At 35.0% G+C, this 21,475-nt stretch overlaps 1 protein-coding gene across 2 annotated transcripts in view; it reads left to right on the top strand.

Moving 5' to 3' along the window:
- The window catches only part of LOC150105223 (uncharacterized), a 281,122-nt gene that overhangs the window by 31,957 nt on the left and 227,690 nt on the right, over window positions 1-21,475 (top strand). The window lies entirely within an intron of this gene.

Here is a 21,475-nt window from a genome sequence, read left to right as displayed (position 1 = left end):
GAGGTTATCAATCAATATTGAATTTTCACTTTATGACAAATGGTTGAGAAAAAATGGGAATATAACAAGGTTCTGAACTTATGTTTTGCAGATCTGGAAGAGGCATATGACAAGGTGCCCAGAGAAAACTTTTTTGTTGTTGTCGTCTGAGCAATTCAGGTATAGGCTTTTTATGTCCTGTTCCTGCTCTGCAGATGAAGTTGGTCTTTCCATCTTAGTCTTGGACATCTGCAGTCTCTTCTTCCTGTAGGTTTATATTTATATGCTAATTTGGGAATCCTATTGTTATTCATCCTTTCTATGTGGTGTAGCCAATTTTGCTGATATTCTTCTATTTCTTGTACGATGTTGTTTGTATCTAATCTTTTTCTTATTTCTGTGTTTTTCTTTTTATCTAATCTAGTGAGTCCAAGGAGAGGTCTTAGAAACTTCATCTGTACTGCTTCCAATCACTGTCTGTTTCTTTGTTTTAGAATCCAGGTTTCACTTCCAAATTTGAGAGATGGTTTAGAGGTCATATTATGTAATCTCAATTGAGTTTCTTTAGTCATTTGTTTTCCAAAATTTCTTTTAATTATGCCCTTCATTCTATTGTAAATTTGCAGTCTTGCTTCCAAGTGTGAATCAGTATTGTATTGCGAGATTATATTTCCTAAGTATTTGACAATTGACATTTATGACTTAAGGGGTGAAGCGAAATGCTTTTCATATTCTGCGTTGTCTGTTACGGTCACAGTGAGGGAAAATATTATGAGCAGTTTGCTTGCCCAGAATGGGCATGGAGATTATACATCACTGAAGAAAGTTAAAATGGCTTTTGGTCTTCTGTGTTTGAATGTATCTGTAGGCTCATAGGCTACAGCTTGCTGAACTAGATCATTGGGATGAGTGGGCGTCTTTAGGAAGAACTTTGCAGCTAAAGTTTGTAGGAAGGAGAAGATATAAGGAATATTTGTATCTTGGTGAAGTTGGTGATTTCTGACAAACCATGGGGCATTTAGGATCATTCTCAAGCATTTGTTCTGAACACATTGCAGTTTGATAATATTTGTAGTGGAGGTGCGGCTCCAGGCTGGAGAAGCATAAGTAACTATAGGACTAATCGTCAGCTGGTATAAAAGCAGTTTGATTCTGATGTTTAGCTTGTTGCTCCTGTTTATTAGGGAGTAGATCTGAGCGATGGCTTGAGATGCCTTTGTACATGTAGCCGTGATGTGTTGGTTAAAAGTTAATATTTTATCGATGTTTCCGTCTGCCAGGGAATTTTGGTGTTGAATAATATGTCTCCTACAGGAGATATCGACCTTTTTGTGAAGAAAATAGCTGAACTTTTTAGGGGATTTACTTGCAGTCTCCATTTGGAGAACCATCTTTCTAATTTTAGAAGGTTTTCTTGAAGTTTTCTAGTAACAAAATGTGGTCGGAGAGATCTGACTAATAATGCTGTGTCATCTGCATACATGGCCATGATGGATGACATTGGGTTGTGTGGGATATCGACATGTATACAGAGAACAGCAATGGAGCCTGTAGTGATCCCTGTGGCACGCTGGCCAAGATGGGTCGCTGATATGAGGTAGTGCCGTTAATCTTGACTTGCATGGTCCCGTTTTGCAGATACGAACTAACTAAACGTGTTAATTTCATTGAGATACCAGCTGAGATAAATTTATGTAACAATCCAAAATGCCATATTTTGTCAAATGCTTTGGATAGGTCAAGGAAAACAGCTCCCGTGTATTGACGCCAGTTGTAGCTGGTAATAATGTAATCCACTATTCTGTGGATTTGGTGAGTAGTACTATGGTATTACTGAAAACCGAACTGCTCTTTAGGAAGGATGTCTAGTTCATTTATTGAGGCTTGAAGGCATGCGAGGATGACCTCCTCCGCAATCTTACCTAGGTTGGAGATGAGACTGATTGGACGATAATTTTGAGGCAGGTGAGGATCCTTGCCTGGCTTATGTATAGGAATTACATCGGCCAGTTTCCAGGTGGAAGGAAAATAGTGAAGACCTAGGATTGCATTTATAATTATGGTCAGATACATTACTGCTTTTCGGGGCAGAAGTTTGATCACCCGATTAGTAATGCCATCTGGCCCAGGAGCTTTTTTGTTCTTTAATTTTTTAATAATGTCATATATCTCAGTAAGTGATGTTGGTGCAATATGGTCCATGCTGGAAGTTTGAGTGAGTGTGTGACCTTGCTGTGAATCTTATACGAGGGCTGTTCAATAAGTAATAAGACTAATTTTACTGTCGCGAAACCACTCATCACAATATTAATTTCTGTGGAATAAAGAAATATGCTGTATGTATTAACAAAAGAGGTTGATAGATGGCATATATGGACGCTTCCATTTCGACGAACCGCGACCAGTCGTCGAAATGGAAGCGTCCTTGGAACAGCATTATGCGATTAAATTTTGCAAAAATCGGCATCAGACACTTTTAACATGATACACGAAGCTTTCCACGATGAAGCAATGTCGAGGGCAAGTGTTTTTCGCTGGCATAAAACTTTTAAGGAAGGAAGGCAAAATGTGGAAGATCTTGAACGTGAGTGAAGATCTTCAACGTCCATCACAGAGACAATGATCAACACAGCAGCGATTATCATCAAGGAGGATCGCAGAATTACAGCACGCCAGCTGCATGTTGTCCTGAATATTTCTGTGGGAAGTGTTCACTCAATCATGGCTGAACATTTGGGACTGAAACGTGTTTGCGCCCGATGGATTCCCAAACTCTTGACACCAGAGCAAATGCAGCATCGAGTGGATGTGTGCACAGAATAGAAAGAAAGACTGGAACAAGAAGGCGACAACTTCTTAAAACGCATCATTACAGCAGATGAAGCTTGGTTGTATCACTATGGCCCTACAATGAAACAACAAAGCAGTGAATGGAAGCATCCGTCTTCACCTACCCCCAAGAAAGCAAAAACTGTAAAATCAGCTGGTAAAGTTATGACCATAATGTTTTTTGACTATGAAGGCATTGTTTACCAACATGCTGTAGAACCCGGGAATACTGTAAACGACTCATACTATGCGGATGTTTTACGGACAATGGCACAGCACATCAAAAGGAAGCGTCCATTTCTGAAGAATGGCTTCTTATTACACCACAATAATGCAAGGTCACATATTGCTGGTTATGTAGTGGACATTTTGCAGAAGAACAACATAGATATCCTACTACACGCTCCATACAGTCCTGATCTCACACCGTGCAATTTCTGGCTGTTTCCTCAGCTCAAGAAACCACTAAGAGGCTGCCATTTCGAAAGCAACAAAGCATGTGTAAAAGCTGCGGAGGCGGTTTTGAAAGAACTCTCAAAAAACGGACTTTCACATGTGTTTAAAAAGTGGACGCAACGTTGGGACAAATGCATCGCATCTCACGGTAGTTACTTCGAAAAAGACCATGTAAATGATGACGATTAAAGGTAATCTGTTTTCTGTATAAATATAGTCTTATTACTTATTGAACAGCCTATGTATATGTGATCAAAGTCAAGGTTTTCATACGAAGGCCTGCATTGCTCCTCCAAATTGTTTGCTATAACTTCTTCTTTGTCTGCATCTGTGTGAGCAAGGCCCTGGTCAGAAAATATTGGGGGAAGGGATCTCTCTTTGTTTCTGATATTTTTCAGTAGTCCCCAATTGGAGTGATCAGTAGGTGAAATAGAGGCTAACGTTTCTTCCCATACTTGGTCTCTATGAGCTTTGAGTGCATCTCTTACTGCCCCATTTAGCATGTTTAGAGCTGTTTTATCTTGTGGTGCACACATGTTACGGAATCTTTTCCTAGCTCTGTTTTTGTCTCTGATCAAGTTCATGATGTCTTCAGGCAAACAATCTGGCTTGCGGGCTACCGTTATAGCAGAATTAATTTGTTGTGTGAGATTTGTAACTGCAGTTTCTACTTCTTTTGTTATTATGGTCACCAAGTGAAAAATAAACTTTCAACATTGATCCTAAGTAATTGGAAAGGATGCAACCATTCTTGTTGGTGGTTGTGCAATTCCACGCAGGGGTTCAGATCCCCGGCTATAATGGTGGGTTCTCTGATGCATAAGATGGCATTTAAGTCAGAGTGTAGTAGAGATTTTTGGGGAGGGTTGTAAGCTGAGTAGATTTTTAGTTTTCCAGCGGAGCTGGTGACTACTTCCACAACTGTAATCTCAAGGTTAGTGGTTGAAGGGTTGCTCACAGAGTGGTGCTTAATGTAATTTTTAATGAAGATGGCAGTGCTGCTGCCTCTGTAGAGTAATCTATCATTTCTGTATAGGCGATAACCCCTTATTTTAGGATTGTCTGAGGGTCTTAAATGAGTTTCACTGATTAATATAACATCTGTTTGATACCTATATGTGAAATCTCGGAGTTCCAGAATTTTGTTTTTGAGGCCATTTGCATTCCATGCAACGATGCTGGCTAACTGAAGAGATGCTGGAATGAGTTTGTTACTATTCATTTATGAGAGCTGTGAGGATGACCTGTGTTTCACGAAGAAATCTTTTAGTGGAGGTTGCAGTAGGGTTTGACAGGCTGAAATCTTGTAGCATGTTTGCTAGCGAGACAGTCATAACAGCTGTTAGGTGCTGTTGGTGTTGGTTGATTTTGTTCTGGTATTGGTTTATTTGTACGGATCACATCGGCATAACTTCTTGTTTGCTTTTGGGTGTCTCTATTTTTGGAGGTCTCCGACTGTGGCCGCTGAGTCTCTGGTTTTCATGCCTGGGCCTCTGGTGTTCTTATACTGTAGGAGGAGAAGGGCTGATTGACTGCCTCCATCCATCTGTTATTTGGGTGCTGAGTACATCCTTTGTAGTTCGCAGGATGAGGGCCACCGCAGTTGGCACATTTGGCCGAGGTGGTCCTCGGCTTTGTGCAGGTATTGGTTCGGTGGCTGTCCCCACATTTCAAACATCTATATTCCGCTCTACATACTCTGGGCATGACCAAACTTCTGGCACCTGTGGCACTGCCCAGAAGGTCTTTTCCGGAGTGGTTCTGGTGTGACGATGAGTCCACAGACTGTTTTTAAGTTGTAGATATTTTTGTAAATTTTATGAATCTCTACTAGGACTAATGGCACGGGAGTTTTGTCTGCTTTGTACATTCTGCTGACCTTGACTGGAGGCAGATCCTGAGAACTAAGGTCAGCAGCTATTTCTGCTGTGTCACTGTCTTCACAGACACCACAAAGGACCACTTTTAAATTTTTTTCTGAGCTGAGTGAAAAGGTATGATACTGGATGCCTCTATCATCCAGTTCTTTGGTCAACCTTCTATAGTCTGTCACTGTTGCTGGCTATATATCTTTATGCCTTCATCCATGTTTTTTGGTCTTAATGAAGCCAATGTGCAGATTGGACATGTGGATCTTAAAGCTACCCATCTCTGCTTTTCTCTAAGAATGATTGGAGGCACCTTTTCTTTGTGAGAAATAGCGACATCCGAACCCTGAGCATCCTGTTCCATTTCGTTTCTTTGTGTGGTTCTTCTGTTGTTCTTTGCTTTTTGCGTGCACGCACTTCTACAAAGTCTGAAGGAGTAGAAGGCACCGATTCTAACTGATCTTCTGCGACGTCTGTGACACTTTCCGGGAGAAACGTGTCGTAAAGTTTCACTTTTCCCGGCCAATTGTTGTTAAGTAGTTCACCTAGTCTTATAAATTCTCTATATACCTCTTCGAATATTGTTTCATTTAGCTGTTTTTCCATGACTATCAATGTGAAGTATCTGAAGTTGGAAAAAAAAAAAAAAAAAAAAAACGTTTACTGGCACTTATGCAGGACTCTGAATTTTTTTGGATAAGAGCACTGATATATAATGGCGTGGTATTCAGGACACATTTACAGCAAATATCACTTGCCGGTCACTCGGTCCACAATATCGTCTCCTGTCTAATCAATCGGTCCGGGATCCCCTCAATTCTACTTACACGTGACTCTGAAACTGTCAACTTATATCTTCATTTCCACTTCGGCATAGCCTTGACATCCACCATACTTCATTACCTAAGTATTTGAATTCTGTAACCTGTTCTATTATTTTATTGTTAAGCATAATTTTGAATGGTGTTTTCAGACATTGCCATTGTTTTTGTTTCGGATATTTTCATTTTATATTTTTTTGCTATTTCATTTAGATGGTTAGTTGCAATTTAGAGTTTATCTTCTGAGTTTGAAATTAATACTTGATCATCTGCATAAAGTATTGTATTTAGCTGTTTATTATTTGTTAGTTTAATTCCATCTTGGACAGTTGTTTTCCATTCTTTTAGGATTCTGTTTATATAAATGTTGAATGGGATTGGGGATGAGCTGCAACCTAGTCTTACTCCTTTATTTATAGTTATAGGTTCTGATAATGTTCAATCTGCAAATTTGATGCAAATTTTTGTTTCTCTGTATAGACTTTTTATTGCTTTAATTAATTTAGGAGGTATTTTATCATCTTGTAATATTTTCCAGAGTAGATTTTTGTTCAAGTTATCATATGCCTTTTCATAGTCAATAGATAAATAGAAGAAAAGTGAGCAGGTTAAATTCTTTTCTTTTTTCTATGATCTGTTCCATTGTGAAAGAGGCATCTGTGCATCCTCTCCCTCTTGTAAATCCACACTGTTCTTCTAAATAATTTTCTGTATGTTTAATTAGCCTGTTCTTTAAGATGTTTGCATATGGTTTAGATGCTGTTATTAGAGAGTTATTAAGAGAGAATATTTATTACTACTCCAGTTTCCCATTCGTTTGGGATCTTTGATATTTCCAGATATTATTGAAGAGTTTAAGTAGGTTTTCTTTTAAGCTATTGTCTGCATATTTAAAGAGCTCAACACATATTCCATCCAGGCATGGGCTTTTTCTATTTCTTGAGTTTTTTAATTCTTTTTCTAATTCTTCCATTGCTATTTCTTCTGTACTTTCCTGTATATTGGTATCTTCAATTTTGTGAGTTTTGTCATTGTTTTGTATTTCTTGTTTTTCAGAAAACTTTTTAAAAAAACTATAATTACATGGGAATTATTGCATAAAAATAAAATATTACATAATATTACATAAAAATAAAATATTACATAATATTACATAAAAAAATATAATTACAAATCTGAAAGCACACCCCAACTCAATATCACCAGAGTTAAAGATCGGTACTATCAACATAAGAAGCCTGAATGGCAAAGAAATGGAGCTAGCTGAAGAATTAAATAAGTACCAGATCGACATAATAGGGGTGACTGAAACAAAAAAGACAAAAGCTGGTGAGATCTTCCTGAGCAATAAAAAAAATGTTATATTTAGGATATGACAGTCAAGGAAAAGGAGTAGACATAGTATTCAACATGAATTTTTTGATGCTTTAGAAAAAGCAATTGACACAATGAAAAAGGAAAAGTTGGTCCTAGTTGGGGATCTAAATAGCAGAGTAGGAAATGATTGTCAGACATACAAAAATACTTTGGGAAAATTTGGAGAAAAGAGAAAGCTAATAATAATGGCAAATACATGTTGGATTTCTGCTCAGGACATGGACTGGTTATTACTAACACGATGTTCCAACATAAAAATGTGCACAAATTCACATGGAGAGAAGAGGCAAGGAATAAGAAAAGTCTCATTGACCATGTTATTGTTGATAGTGATGTTTTCTCCCTGGTGCAGGACACCAGAGTGTACAGAGGATTTGAAATTGGAAGCGATCACTATTTAGCCTTGAGCAGGATAAAATTGAATTTCATATTGAAAAGAATAACATATAAGAAAGTTTTAAAGCGAATAAAAGTTGAGCAGCTCTAGGATCTGAACTGTAGACTAAAATACACGAAGATTATTGAAAAAAAAATGAAAGAGTTTGAGAACATGAACCAAACCTTGGAGATTCAGTGGCAAGTCTTGAGGAAAATGCTGATTGATTCAGCCAGAGAAGCATGTGGTGAGGTTGTGTGCAAGGATAGAAAAATCAGAACTCCATGGTGGACACAGGAAGTTAAAGAGGCAGTGAAGGAAAAGAAGAAAGCATATCAAAAGTTCCTGGCAAATAAGTCAGCTTTTGCTTTTAGAGAGTACAGAGACAAATGTAAGAAAGCTAAACTGCATAAAACTGGCTAAACAACAGTCATGAAAGGACTTTGGCAAGAAGTTAAAAAAATAAATGTCAAGAAGGTGGCAAGATATTCTTGAGTTTGTTGAAGAAGCAAAGAAGTGGAGGAAATAGTGCTGTAAAAAGAATTAAGATGATGATGGTGACATGAAAACAGGAGAAAAAGATATCCTTGAAGTATGGAGTAATTCTTCGAAAAATTGCTACAGGAAACAAGCAGTGATAGCACAGTGGTAAAAAACACTCAACAGGCATATACAGTCAGGAATACATATCCATACTTAAAAGCTATCAAAGGCTTGCAATATGGAAAGGCAGCAGGAGTAGATGATATTCGACCAGAAATGCTGTAGTATGGTGGTATAAAAGTCTTACAGTGGCTGCCCTGCATTGTTCAGAAAGCCTGGACAGAGGGACGAATTCCCGATGATTGGAGTAGAGCTCTAATAGTACCCATATATAAAAAGGGAAATAAAACTGCATGTGAGAATTACAGAGGTATTTCCCTACTGAGTGTTCCTGGCAAGATCTATCCAAGTATACTTGAGAAACGGTTGAGAATAATTGTGGAAGAAAAGCTTGGTGAAGAACAAGCTGGATTCAGGCGAAATAGAGGCTGTCAGGATCATATCTTCACTTTACAACCAATAGTTGAGAAAGCATGGGAATATAACAAAGATCTGTATTTAAGTTTTGTCGATCTGGAAAAGGCATATGACAAGGTGCCAAGAGAGAAGCTATTCAATACGCTACAGTTATATGGTGTCAATGGGGCATTATATCAAGCAATACTTAGTCTTAATTTGAGTTGTAAGTCGGCAGTTAGAATTGAAGGAAGTACAGGAAGATGGTTTAATGTTAAATCTGGTGTGAGACAAGGATGTACATTATCCCTTCTGTTATTCATTATCTATATGGATCACATTATGAAGGAAAGCGGTATTAAACATGATATCAGAATTGGAGATGTTAATGTCAGCTCTTTGCTTTATGCAGAAGATGTTATACTTCTAAATAAATCTGCTACAAGTTTGCAAGATTCCCTGACTAAATTGAATAACTGTTGTAATAGATATGGTATGAAGGTCAGCATTAAAAAAACAAAGACAATGAAAATAGGTAGAATTGTTGAAAATATCAACTGTGTTGTGAACGGGGGGAACCTGTGGAACAAGTAAAACATTGCAGCTACTTAGGCATGATTTTTACTGAAGATGGTAAATTAAATATGGAAATAGACAACAGAATCAACAAGGCTGGTATGGTAGGAAGTCAATTGAATAAATTCATATGGAATGAGAGAAATTAGTCTAAACGCTAAATTAGCTGTATACAATACAGTGTTCAAACCAGTTTTAACTTATGGATCTGAGAGCTGGGTCAGAAGTAAAAACACTTGACCAAAGACTAGAGACCGCAGATATGAGAATCCTGAGAAAGATTAGAGGCATGAACAGATGGCAATATCATATTAAAAATAAGGATATTAGGAAAGAACTTAACATTGTCAGCATCCAGGAATGCGTTAGGTGGTATGGTCACTTAAACAGAATGGGCGAGGAAAGATTAGCAAAACAAGTGTTCTCTGCCAGGTTGGCAGGAAAATGACCCAGAGGAAGAACCAAGATATAGGTAGATTGATACGGTACAAAGTACCTTAGACGATAGAAATATAAGATCTGATAATGTTGGAGTCTTTGACAAGTAAATTGATTTGGAGGAAAATTGTAGATAGGAAGGTAGTAATAATGTAAATTTTTCATGTAGTAGTGTTATATCCTGTACACCCCTTGAGGGTATATGTCGGGAATTTGATGATGATAATTACATGGGGTAAATCGAAAATTATACAGAGCTAGACGTAGTCTATATATAAGTTGTAAGTCAGCATTTAGAATTGACGGAAATACAAGAAGATAATTTAATGTAAAATCAGGCACATAACAAGATAACACACTGTTTCCACTTTTACTCATGGTTTATATGGATCACAATGAAAAAAAATGGCATTAAACCTGAGATTAGAATTGTACATGTCGAACTTAGCTCTTTACTTTATGTAGGTGATATATTCCTAAATACATCCAATGGAAGTCTCCAAGATTCTATACCAAAACTGAACAACAGCTATAAAAATTTGGCATGAAAATCAGCAATACGACGAGGGTGATCTGAAAAGTTCTCGGCATAACAACGAAAAAATGAATTTCTAATTTCAAAATTATTTTTATTTTTCAACATAATCTTGTGACTAATACATTTATTCCAGTGATGCTCCAGTTCCATTATCCCATCCTTGTAGTGGTTCTCACTAAGATCTGCAAAATACCTCCTTTATAGCTGCAATCACCTCTTGATTCGAAGAAAAATGCTGACCAGCGAGGAACAGTTTTAGTTTTGGGAAGAAATAGAAGTCAGAGGGAGCCAAATCTGGGGAATAGGGTGGGTGGGTGCTCCAACAATTCATAGTAGAGATCCCTTAATTTTCCCATTGCTAAAAACACCTTTGTGGGCAGATGCATTGTCCTGATGAAAGATTTTTTTTTTCCTTTTGCAAACTGGGTCTTTTCTCACGAATTTTTTCATATAGTCCGGTTAAAAGATCAGAATAATATTCCCTGGTTATTGTTTTACCCTTTTCAAGATAATTAATAAACAAAATGTCTTTAGCATCCCAAAACACTGATGCCATGACCTTTTCTGCTGATGGAACTGACTTTGTCTTCTTCTTTGGCACTGAACAACCAGCTTCTGTCCACTGTTTTGACTGCTGTTTGGATTCTGGTGTGTACTGGTGAATCCAAGTCTCATCCATAGTAATAAATTTACACACAAAATCAGTTTTATTCTTTTTAAAACGTTTCAAGCACTATTCAGAGATTTTCATGCGAGTGCATTTTTGATCTGCTGGGAGCAAGCGCGGCACCCATCTTGCACAAAGCTTTTTTTTCATTTGCAATTCTTCATCCAAAATATATTCTACACATTCTTTTGAAATGCCTATAGTCTCAGCAATTTCACCCGCTTTGACTCGCCGGTCAACCAGTACCATATTGTGCACTTGATCAATGATTTCTGGTGTTGTTACACTTTTTGGACATCCTTCACATGGATCATCTTCAAGGCTGGTACTGCCATGTTTAAACTTGGCAGCCCATTTCTTAATTGTCGAAAACGAAGGAGAGGAGTGCCCATTAACTTTTATGAACTTAGAATGATTTTTTTTTTGGCATTAAGCCTTCTTTTACAAAGAACTTTATAACTGCACGATACTCAGTTTTATCCATTTCAAGGGATACAGACAATGCTTTTGCTTCAGACAGCTGTATAAAACAAACTACTTGATAAAAAATGATTTGCAATTTCACAGATGCTAACAAACCCAGGCCATAGGTCTATAAACTCTACACCATTCCTTCTGTGCAACCTGCATGTTGATTCATTAGCTATCATTGCCCTCCTTCTCAGTATGTCTCTATCATAGCATGGCAGCAGACTTAAACTTCATCCTCTCGCTCTTCTTTTTCGCTTCTGCCAATAACTTTCACATCCTTCGTCATACAGTATTTCTCATCTCTCAGGTCATTGGTTCCAGCCAAAACAATCAATTCTTTCACCTTCCCTTTCAGCAATCTGACAGCATTACTAATATTATTAAATTTTGCACCAGGGAAACAAGTTTGTAGCACTTTCATGAAGTGCTTCCCTTATCATAGACTCACTCATAAAAAATTATCTGCTTATTCTTTTACTCTTGTTTATTCTTACAATTTTGTTTCTGGCTTTGGACCTCTTTTGTCTGTTCTCAGTTCGACTAATCTCTTGCTGCTTCCACAGCCTTGGAAGGCCATTCAAGCATGCCATTTTTTCATTCAGGTGTTCTGCACTCTCCTGAATTTCCACCACTTCACTTTCAGAATTATTTACATTTTTTGATCTTCTATCAATACTCTTTACTTTGCCATCATGTAATTTGCTCTCTCTGCATTCACTCTCAAAACATTTATTACACACTTGCTCACCACTTTTGCTCTGTTTCCATAAATCATTCAATTTTTGTGACAAATGCCTCTCCCAAATTTTACACTGGACAAAATTAGCTCACACAAATTTAGCTCACCCAACAACGATGTCTTGGCCACACCATTGTTCTGCTGTTATAGATGCCACACCGACAGTATATAGTTTAAGAAAATATACATTATTATTATTATTTCCCAAGACCTCATGGAGTCAAAGACTCATCTGGGAGGTCCTTTTATCACACACACATCTCATCATACCGTGTCTTAAACACACTCAAACTCCTTGCAGACACAACACTCTCAGGCAAGGCATTCCAATCATTCACAACTCTGCATGAAAAAAAACTTGCCTCTCACTCCCCTACTCACACCCTCTTTATACAGTTTCCAGGGATGACCTCTGGTTCTCCCCTGATCTCCCACTATTCTCTGTAGAACTTATCCACCATTGATCTTATAATAACCCCTTACCAACTTGTAGGTCTCTATCATATCTCTCCTCTTCCTTCTCTCCACCAGACTCTGCAAATTACATCTTCTCAATCTGGTGGAGAGAAGGAAGAGGGGAGATATGATAGAGACCTACAAGTTGGTAAGGGGTTGTTATAAGATCAATGGTGGATAAGTTGTTATAAGATCAATGGTGGATCTCTTCATCCTTCTGAAACATGTTTTATTTAAGTCTGAATAACTCAGTCTATCTTGCACACTTATAAAACAAATAAATACAATAAACTAGTTCAGTATTATTAACAAAAATTTGAAAAAAAATTTATCTTTCTGCAGCGTTACAAATCAACAACATTCTAAATATCCTTGAACCCACTCTTCTTGGTCTTACTATGATGTACCAACAATGTTTTGAGTTGCTGGATTTCAGGATAAAAACCCTCCTTGTCTGCACTGAAGTATCAATTACCTCAGTAAAATATGTCATTTAAGTGGTTCCATGGTCTAACTATTAGAAATTATTTAGGAAGTCATCCTAAATAATTGTCGGACACATTTTTTAATTGATATTTTGTTGATTGATTAAAAAAAAAAAAAAGGTGCCTGATAAGGAGACTATCACCCAAAATCTTTACAGCAGTCCTTCAAGAAATATTTAATAATATAAACTGGACAAACCTTGGTATAAAAATTAATAATGGAAACTTAACACACCTAAGATATGCAGATGATATCATAATTTTTGCAAACACTCCAGAAGACCTTAATATAATGATAGAAGACCTGTATCATGAAAGCAGAAAAGTTCTAAAAATAAACAGAGAAAAAACTAAAATCATGTTTAATCATTTTGTAACACCAAAAAACATAATAATAGAAAACAATTTCTTGGAAAGAATCTCTTCATATATATTATTTTATTATTATTATTTGTCACCTCCATGGAGTCCAAAGACTCATCGAGAGAGGGCATATACTCTACAACTCTGCTTCCCACTCACAATCCACCAACTGACTGCAACTACACCTGCGCCATCTACTGTCGCCCACCACCACTAGTATTTCCACAGACAATCACTTAGGTCATCTCATTGATCTAAACTGTGGATTCCAAAAGGAAATAAATAGAGTTCAACTTGCCTGGCATGCATTCAGAAAATTGAAAAGCATTTTTAAAAACAATGATGCTCCACTCTGTTTAAAAAGGAAGACATTTAACCAGTGTATACTTCTAGTCATCACATATGGCTGTGTAACTTGGTCGCTAACAAAAGCAATGGCAAATAAACTAACAACAACTGAAAGAACAATGGAGAGGTTGATGCTAGGCATCACATTAAAAGATAAGAAGCAAAACACCTTGATAAGAAGCCAGACTCACATCACTGACATCATTCTTCACCATAAGCGACTAAAATGGAAATAGGCCAGGCATCTATCCAGAAGAGAAGATGAGCAATGGACCACCATACTAACGAACTGATTCCAGAAGAAGGGAAACGAGGCCAAGGATGTCCTAAAAGAAGGTAGAGTGATGAACTGTCAAATTTTGTTGGGAAAAATTGGTCAGCCATTGCTAAGAACAGAGAAAGGTGAAAAAAACTGGAGGAGGCCTTCATCCAGCAGTGGACAGAAAATGGCTGAAAAGAAGAAGATCCTAAATAATACTCCTTATTCTTGTGTCTGCTGAATTAATAATTATTTAAAATTTTATTTCTTTGACTACTAATAATTATAGATGGAGTTATTTTCCTGCAGTCAATATCATATATTGTCACACATGCTTAGATTTCAAGTGTCATTTTAATTTTTTTTATCTCCTTTCATATGTATTCATTGATAATGGCCATGAAACAGTCAAAAATTCTGTATGTATTAAACAAATATTTTCCTTGTGGTGTGTGTCATTATTCCATAACTATTTTATCCTTTTCTTTGTGTTTTCTTATTCATATGAGAAATCACACCTGGTTCTGTCTCTGAAATTTCTGTCATCTCTTTGAAACTCAATAATTGTAACCTTTCCTTCAAAGACTGTAACCAAGCTCTTTTTGGCTTGCCTGTTTGATCAGCTTCCTACAATGATTCCATTCAAGACTATATTTGATAATCTCTAAGAGAACATTCTCTAATGGTGTCCAAACCATCTTAATTTGAATTTGTCTGTTTAAGAATTATATCTATGATATTCTATGCTTTTGTGTTCGGACAAGTGAGTCTTATTTATTTTTCAAATGCTCTGATTTACTCTATTTCTTTTTGATTGAGTCTCCATATCTCAGCACCATATATTGCTGTAAGTATAATGAGGTTTTATAGAGTTTTACTTGAGACTTTTTGAAATGCTGGTATTTTTCCATATTTTGTTTAATTTATTCATATTAGACCATTCTTTGTTAAGTCTGTATTTTAATATTTTTGTGTTGTCCAGGTTATGAGTAATGAGACTGCCAAGATATGTAAATTGCTTTATCTTTCAACTATATGATTTTCTAAGTTTATTGATATTTTTTCCAATTGTGATCTAGATTCTGCAAGAATAATAATGTCATCTGCATATTTGATGTGATTGATATTCCTGCCATCTATTTGTAGACCTGGTTTTGTATATATCTTCAAGATAGATGGTAAATAAATTTTAGGAACAACCCTGCATAACTCCTTTTACTATTTTGAATTTGTCTATTTTTATTTTATTAAATTTTAGTTGCTTTGGTATCATTATAATAATTTGTGACAATGATTTGTATTTCTGAATCTAACATCATAGTTTTAAGATGTTTATCATTTTGTTAATGTCATTGGAATCAAATGCTTGTTTGAATCAGTAAAACTGCAGTATATAGTTAAGTATACTGCAGTTATGCCCAGTACTTTCAGCTGGGCTATTAACTGTAAAAATATGGTCTATAATAGACCTTAACAGAAGGAATAAAAGTCAGTGGAAGACCAGTCACAGATATCATATGTGCAGATGATGTAATTATAACAAAACAAATCATATTCCGATACCAGGTTGCAAAATTAAGAAACCTGCAGCAATTATAATATCATTATAAATTCAAGTAAAACAAAGATAATAAAACTGGAAGACACCCAGAAGAATGGTTTTAATTACCTAGGAGCAGGGGTCCAGAAATACAACATAAATCTACAGCAAGAAAAACACTAATTACAGATATAGACCATATTAGTCTGTTCTGGTCTCATTATCCATCTAATATCCTTTTTTGAGGTGTGCCTGGCCTTCTCTTTCCAATTGCTGTATATTTTATTATTTGTTTGGGATATCAGGCGTTGGCCATTCGGTTTACGTCTATCCATTTTTGTTTATAATTGTTTAGTTTTTCTTCTGTTGATTTTGTTTTTAGCTCTTTTAAAATATCTTTGTTCCTCTTTTGATCTAATAATGTGTATTTTGCAGTTCTTCTCATAAATTTCATTTAGTTATCCCTTGTAGTCTAGTGGCTAGGATACCTGGCTTTCACCCAGGAGACCCTTGTTCGATTCCCAGCATGGGAAAATAGTTCGTCGGCCTGGTTGGCCGAGTGGTTATCATATCTGCTCTCCAGCTAAAAGGCTGCGGGTTCGAATCCTGCCGTGGGCACGGGTGTTTGTGATTGTCTGTGAAAGATACTAATGGTGGTGGTCGGTGGTAGATGGCAACGGTGTAGATCGGGGATTGGCCCATGGGCCGCATGCGGCCCAAACGTGCATTTTTGGTGGCCCATAAAAGATTGACCATACTTACATGGCATGTGGCCTGTATGTTGAATTATTTAAATAATACATTGTATAATATGAATAATAAATTAAAAATAATTTTATACCTATACTTCATGATATCATCATGCAACTTGGCACGAATCAGCCATGTGAGTCATCATGAGTGGGGATAACAAATGCGAATTCATCCAAAGATTTTATCTCACTTTTGCAGTCGTGTTCCCTGGTCCGTCTTTTAATATAATTCGATAATTCAATAATATCAACTGTTATTTTAATATATAGTTGTTAAAAATAATTTCAAAAATGTGTTCAAGAAAATGTAAAATTACAGATGAAGGAAGAAGTTTTAATGATGCTGTTATGAAATCATAAGTGTTGATGTTATGAAAGAATATAATATCAGATGTCATTGCGAGATTGAACATGAAAGCCAATACAAGGATTTGAACTGTGAACTTTGAAAAAATCAAATTAATAAATTACAAGCTTCTTTGACTGCTCAGCAAAACATATTTAAGATGCAAAGTATTCATAATGAATCCGTTGTTCGTGATACGCTGGCGGCCCAATTATTAAAAAGAAAAGTTGAATGTGGCCCGTGAGTCTGAAAAGGTTGCTGACCCCCTGGTGTAGATGATGAAGATATTTGCTGTTGGTGGAGTGGTGGAGATAGAGAGGAGGTGCCCTCCCTCGATGATTTTTTTTTCCTGGTCTGGTTGGCTGAGTGGTTAGCGCATTCGCTCTCCAGCCTAAAGGCTGCTGGTTTGAATCCCACCTTGGGCATGGATGTTTGTGATTCACTGTGAAAATACCAGTGGTGGGCAGTAGATGATGATGGTAGTTGCAGTTCAGTGTAGTTGGTGGAGGCAAAGAGTTGTAGAGTAGGTGCCCTCCCTGAAAAAAAAATTTTGAAGTTTTTAATTTTGTCCTTTTTTCCTTCATATGATATTTCACATCCAAGATAACTGAAAGTATTTCTTCTTCTTCATGTACCTTCCTTAGTGAGAGGGTGCAACACCATGGCCTTCCAGTTCTCTCTGTTGATGGCTTTCCTTTTTGTTTCTGCATAGCCCTGTGATCCTGTCCATGATCTTATATCTTCAAGCCATGTCCTTCGTTTTTTGTCTCTTGATCCTTTTCCCATAATTTTTCCTTCTAAAAATTGTTAGTATCCTCTGTCCTGCCAATCTCATCTTTCTCTGGGTCATTTTCTGTAATAAAGATCTCTGTGTTCTTATTTTCTGTAGGACATCTGTATTTGTCACATGTTCTGTCCATGAGATTTTCAGAGCTCTCCTGTAGCACCACATTTCAAAGGCCATTATCTGTTGTCTTACTCTCTTCTTGAATGTCCAGGTCTCACTTCCATATGTGAAAACTGACCACACTAATGTTCTTATCATTCTTTTCTTTGTCTCGATACTCACAGAACTTCTGAGCAGATCTTTATTTTTATTTTGAAAGTATTTATCTGTTCTATTATTTTATTATTAATAACTATTTTACTTCTAACCGGAGTTTGTCCACAAAATGCCATTTTAGTTTTATATATGGATATTTTCATTCCAAACTGTTCTACTATAACATTTAAATTATATATTGCTCTTTGTAAATTGTCTTCCTCATCTGATATTATTACCTGATCATCTGCAAATAATGACACATTCATTTTGTTATTCCAGGAAATTTCTATACCTGGATTGTTTAGGTGTTCCACTGTATTAATATTTCATTAATATAAATTTTTGAAAAGTGTTGGAGACTGAGGACATCCCTTGGTTTATAGATTGTTTTTCAGACATTTTTTAATTTATTTTTATTTTTATTTCATTATCATTGTATGTATTCAATATTGCATGTAGTAAAATATTAGGTGTATTTATTCTTTGTAATATATCAAACAGTAACAGTATATATCTTTTTACTTTGTCAAATGCTTTTTTGTAATCTATAAACCAAAGATGAGTTTCTAAATTAAATTCTCTTCTTTTTTTCTATAAGTAGTTTTAAACAAAAAGCTGCATCCATTGTAGCGTCCTTTTCTAAATCCATTTTGACGTTCTAATAATATTTTTTCACTGTATATTTTCAATTTTTCATTAAGTATTCTACTATATATTTTGTAGCATATATTCAATAAACTAATACCTCTTAATTATCAGGTTTTGTTTTATCCCCTTTTTTAAATATAGGTATTACTATACTTGTATTCCATTCTATTGGTATTTGTCCATTTTTATATACTTTATTTAAAAATTTTAGTAATCTCTGATGAAATTTTTTTCCAGCAAATTTATACAGTTCAGAGTTTATCCCATCTTCACCTGCTAATTTGCCATTTTTTATTTTACTTAGGTTGTCCTTTAATTCTTTCATTGTTTTTATATTTAAAGTATTTTGTAATTATTGATGTAATTTTTTTTTGATGTTAGTATTATCTGTCCAAAGATCTGGGAAGATTGATGAGAGTGGATTACTTCAGAGATCTGTGAAGTAATCCAAGAATTCTTTTACATCTATTTTGCAATTTATATTTGCAGTTTCTTATGCACTATTTTTTAGTATTTTATACGCATTGGGTCTTATTTTGTATATGTCATTTTCTAGATATAATACAAATTTCTCTTTTGGCTATTGCTCGTCTTTTTTTATATTCAATTTCATCTTCTTGTTGTTTTTTTTTGCTACTTAACCATCTTTTAAAGGCCAGCTTTTTATTTTCGATCATTGTTTTTATTTCATTATCACATATATGGAATTTTTTATTTTTATGATTTTTTTTGTGTTCCTAGACTTTTATATGCTACTGATGTAATAGTTTCTTTTATATTATTCCATGCTTTCTCGATGACTTCATTTTCTTGTATTTTTTCTAAGTAGTTATTAATCTTCTGTTGGTATAAATTTCTTATATTTGAATCATTTAGGTAGTCTTACTTTGTAATTAGATTTTGTTTCTCTAGTTTATTTTATATATATATATATATATATATATATATATATATATATATATATATATATATATATATATATATATATATATATATTGTAACCAGTTTGGTGGAAACTTTAGTTTTGCCTGTGCTAAATAGTGAACTGTGTCGATTTCTAGCCCTCTTCTGACTTTAACATCTAGGAAGGAGGTTTGCTGCTTTTTCATTTGCTATAAAGTAGTTGATTATTGATTTTTGTCCTCTTGCACGTTATGTATATTTTTATGTTTGTGGAATCTACTCATTATTTTTTAAATTATATATTATATAATCTATGAGTCACTTTCCATTTTTGCTTACTGTTGGTTCTCCAAATTTTGCTATATTATTAATTTTTTTCATTCCTATTCTGGCATTTAGATCTCTGGCTATAATTATATTGTCTGTTTTATTTAATTTTTCATATATTTCTTGTAACTGTTTGTAAAAGTAATCATTTTCTTCTTCTTTTCCTTCGTCAGGGGCATACACCCCAACAACTGTTAATTTTTCTTTATTTAATTTTAATTGCACTTCTAATATTCTTTCATTCCGGTATGTATAACTTAGATTAAATTAAAGCAAAAATAACTGAGTTATTTTTGCTTTAATTGATTTATGGATCCAAATCATTATAACAGCTTTTGTACATATTTGTTTGTCCACTCCACTATATATGATAATATGATAATTAGTTGTTTCTTTCTGTAAGAACTGCAATTTCTATATTTTCATCATTTAAGATTTTATCTAATTCTTCTTTTTTATGTGTTATGCTTCTAATGTTCCATGTAGCATATTTCACCACATTTTTCTTTTTCCAAAGTTTCTTAACCTTTTCCAGTTTGCAGTCTTTTCCCACGTTTCTGTCCAGTTTGGATTTTGTGACTTTTGTTGAGACTTGAAAGTCGCATGTGTTTCCCTATGTCAAGTTACTAGCACGACGATTCTATTTTATATCAATATTGTTATAGGCGATGTTGAAAAAATATATTATGTTGACAAATAAAGTAATACATTCCTTAGTTCTCAATATACATTACATGCAATGTATATTGTATATTCATAAACATTTTAACAGGGGAGCCAGATTCATAACAATGCTTTAACAGAGAAGACAAATTAATGAAATTTAAGAAAACCAGAAAGTAGGTAGCACTTGATGTGGAGCCAGACTCACATTTTGCAATGCACTCATGTGACAGTTATCTTGCAAGACAAGTCTTTAACTTGTCTTTGCAGTATACTTGTGTTTTTTAAATAACAGTATTATAAAAGAATCTGTGTTATGTACAATTTTTATGCATTTGGTTACACTAAACTAATTAATGTTGTCGTTATGAAAATAAACTTAGGACAATATACTATATTACAGTTGCACACCTACTTAAGGGGTAAAGGTGTTGGAAGAATAGGATGTATAGATCTATTACAGTGCTTAGATTATGCCAATTTTAATTTTTGTGTTTATAATGACTGGTTTATTTTGTTAAGGAAATTATATTGTGAGAAAAATACAATTATTATTTTTGAATAATTGTTTATTACATATGTCATGCACACATTTAAGTTTAATATTGAACTAAATGAATGCATTGATTTGATTAAAAATTTATTTATTGGAAATAACTGCAATTTAATTTAAATTCATATAATATGAAAAACGTACATATTTTATGTTGAATTTTTTCTTGACAATTATTCATAAGATTATTACACTTTTTTATAAAATCTTGATCAAGTAGCTTTATTTTTATCCTCCTACATGTTTCGCCAATCTGTTTCTATTGGCATCCTCAGGGAATACAAATCAGTAAGCACAAAATGAAGGTTACAGACTAGGTTATAACCGATGGTTCTAAATCATACAAAAAATTGGTATTGTGCGTGTCTCGTTAACGTGATTTATTCGTGATGACTCATGACGTAATTGTTATGAAAGTTCATTTCTCTGATATTTAATGATCTGATAGAAGTTTTCCAAATTTCTGGTAAAATTAGACCTTGATTCTTGTTTAGGTTTTCAGTTTTACGGTCAACTGTAGCTGCTTCTTTAAAGGTTCTTGAATGGTAGTTATCTTCTATGTATGGCATAAGGCTCTTATCCCACTCAATGTGATGGTTAGTAGAGGCAAAGTGGCATGAAAGGCCTGAAATGTCTTGTCTGTTATTTCTGAC

This window comes from Typopeltis vanoorti, chromosome 7, assembly GCF_054136105.1.
Source record: "Typopeltis vanoorti isolate ZY-2024b chromosome 7, IOZ_Tvanoo_1.0, whole genome shotgun sequence".
Classification (NCBI taxonomy): Eukaryota; Metazoa; Arthropoda; class Arachnida; order Uropygi; family Thelyphonidae; genus Typopeltis; species Typopeltis vanoorti.
This window is presented reverse-complemented; position numbering and strand designations above follow the sequence as displayed.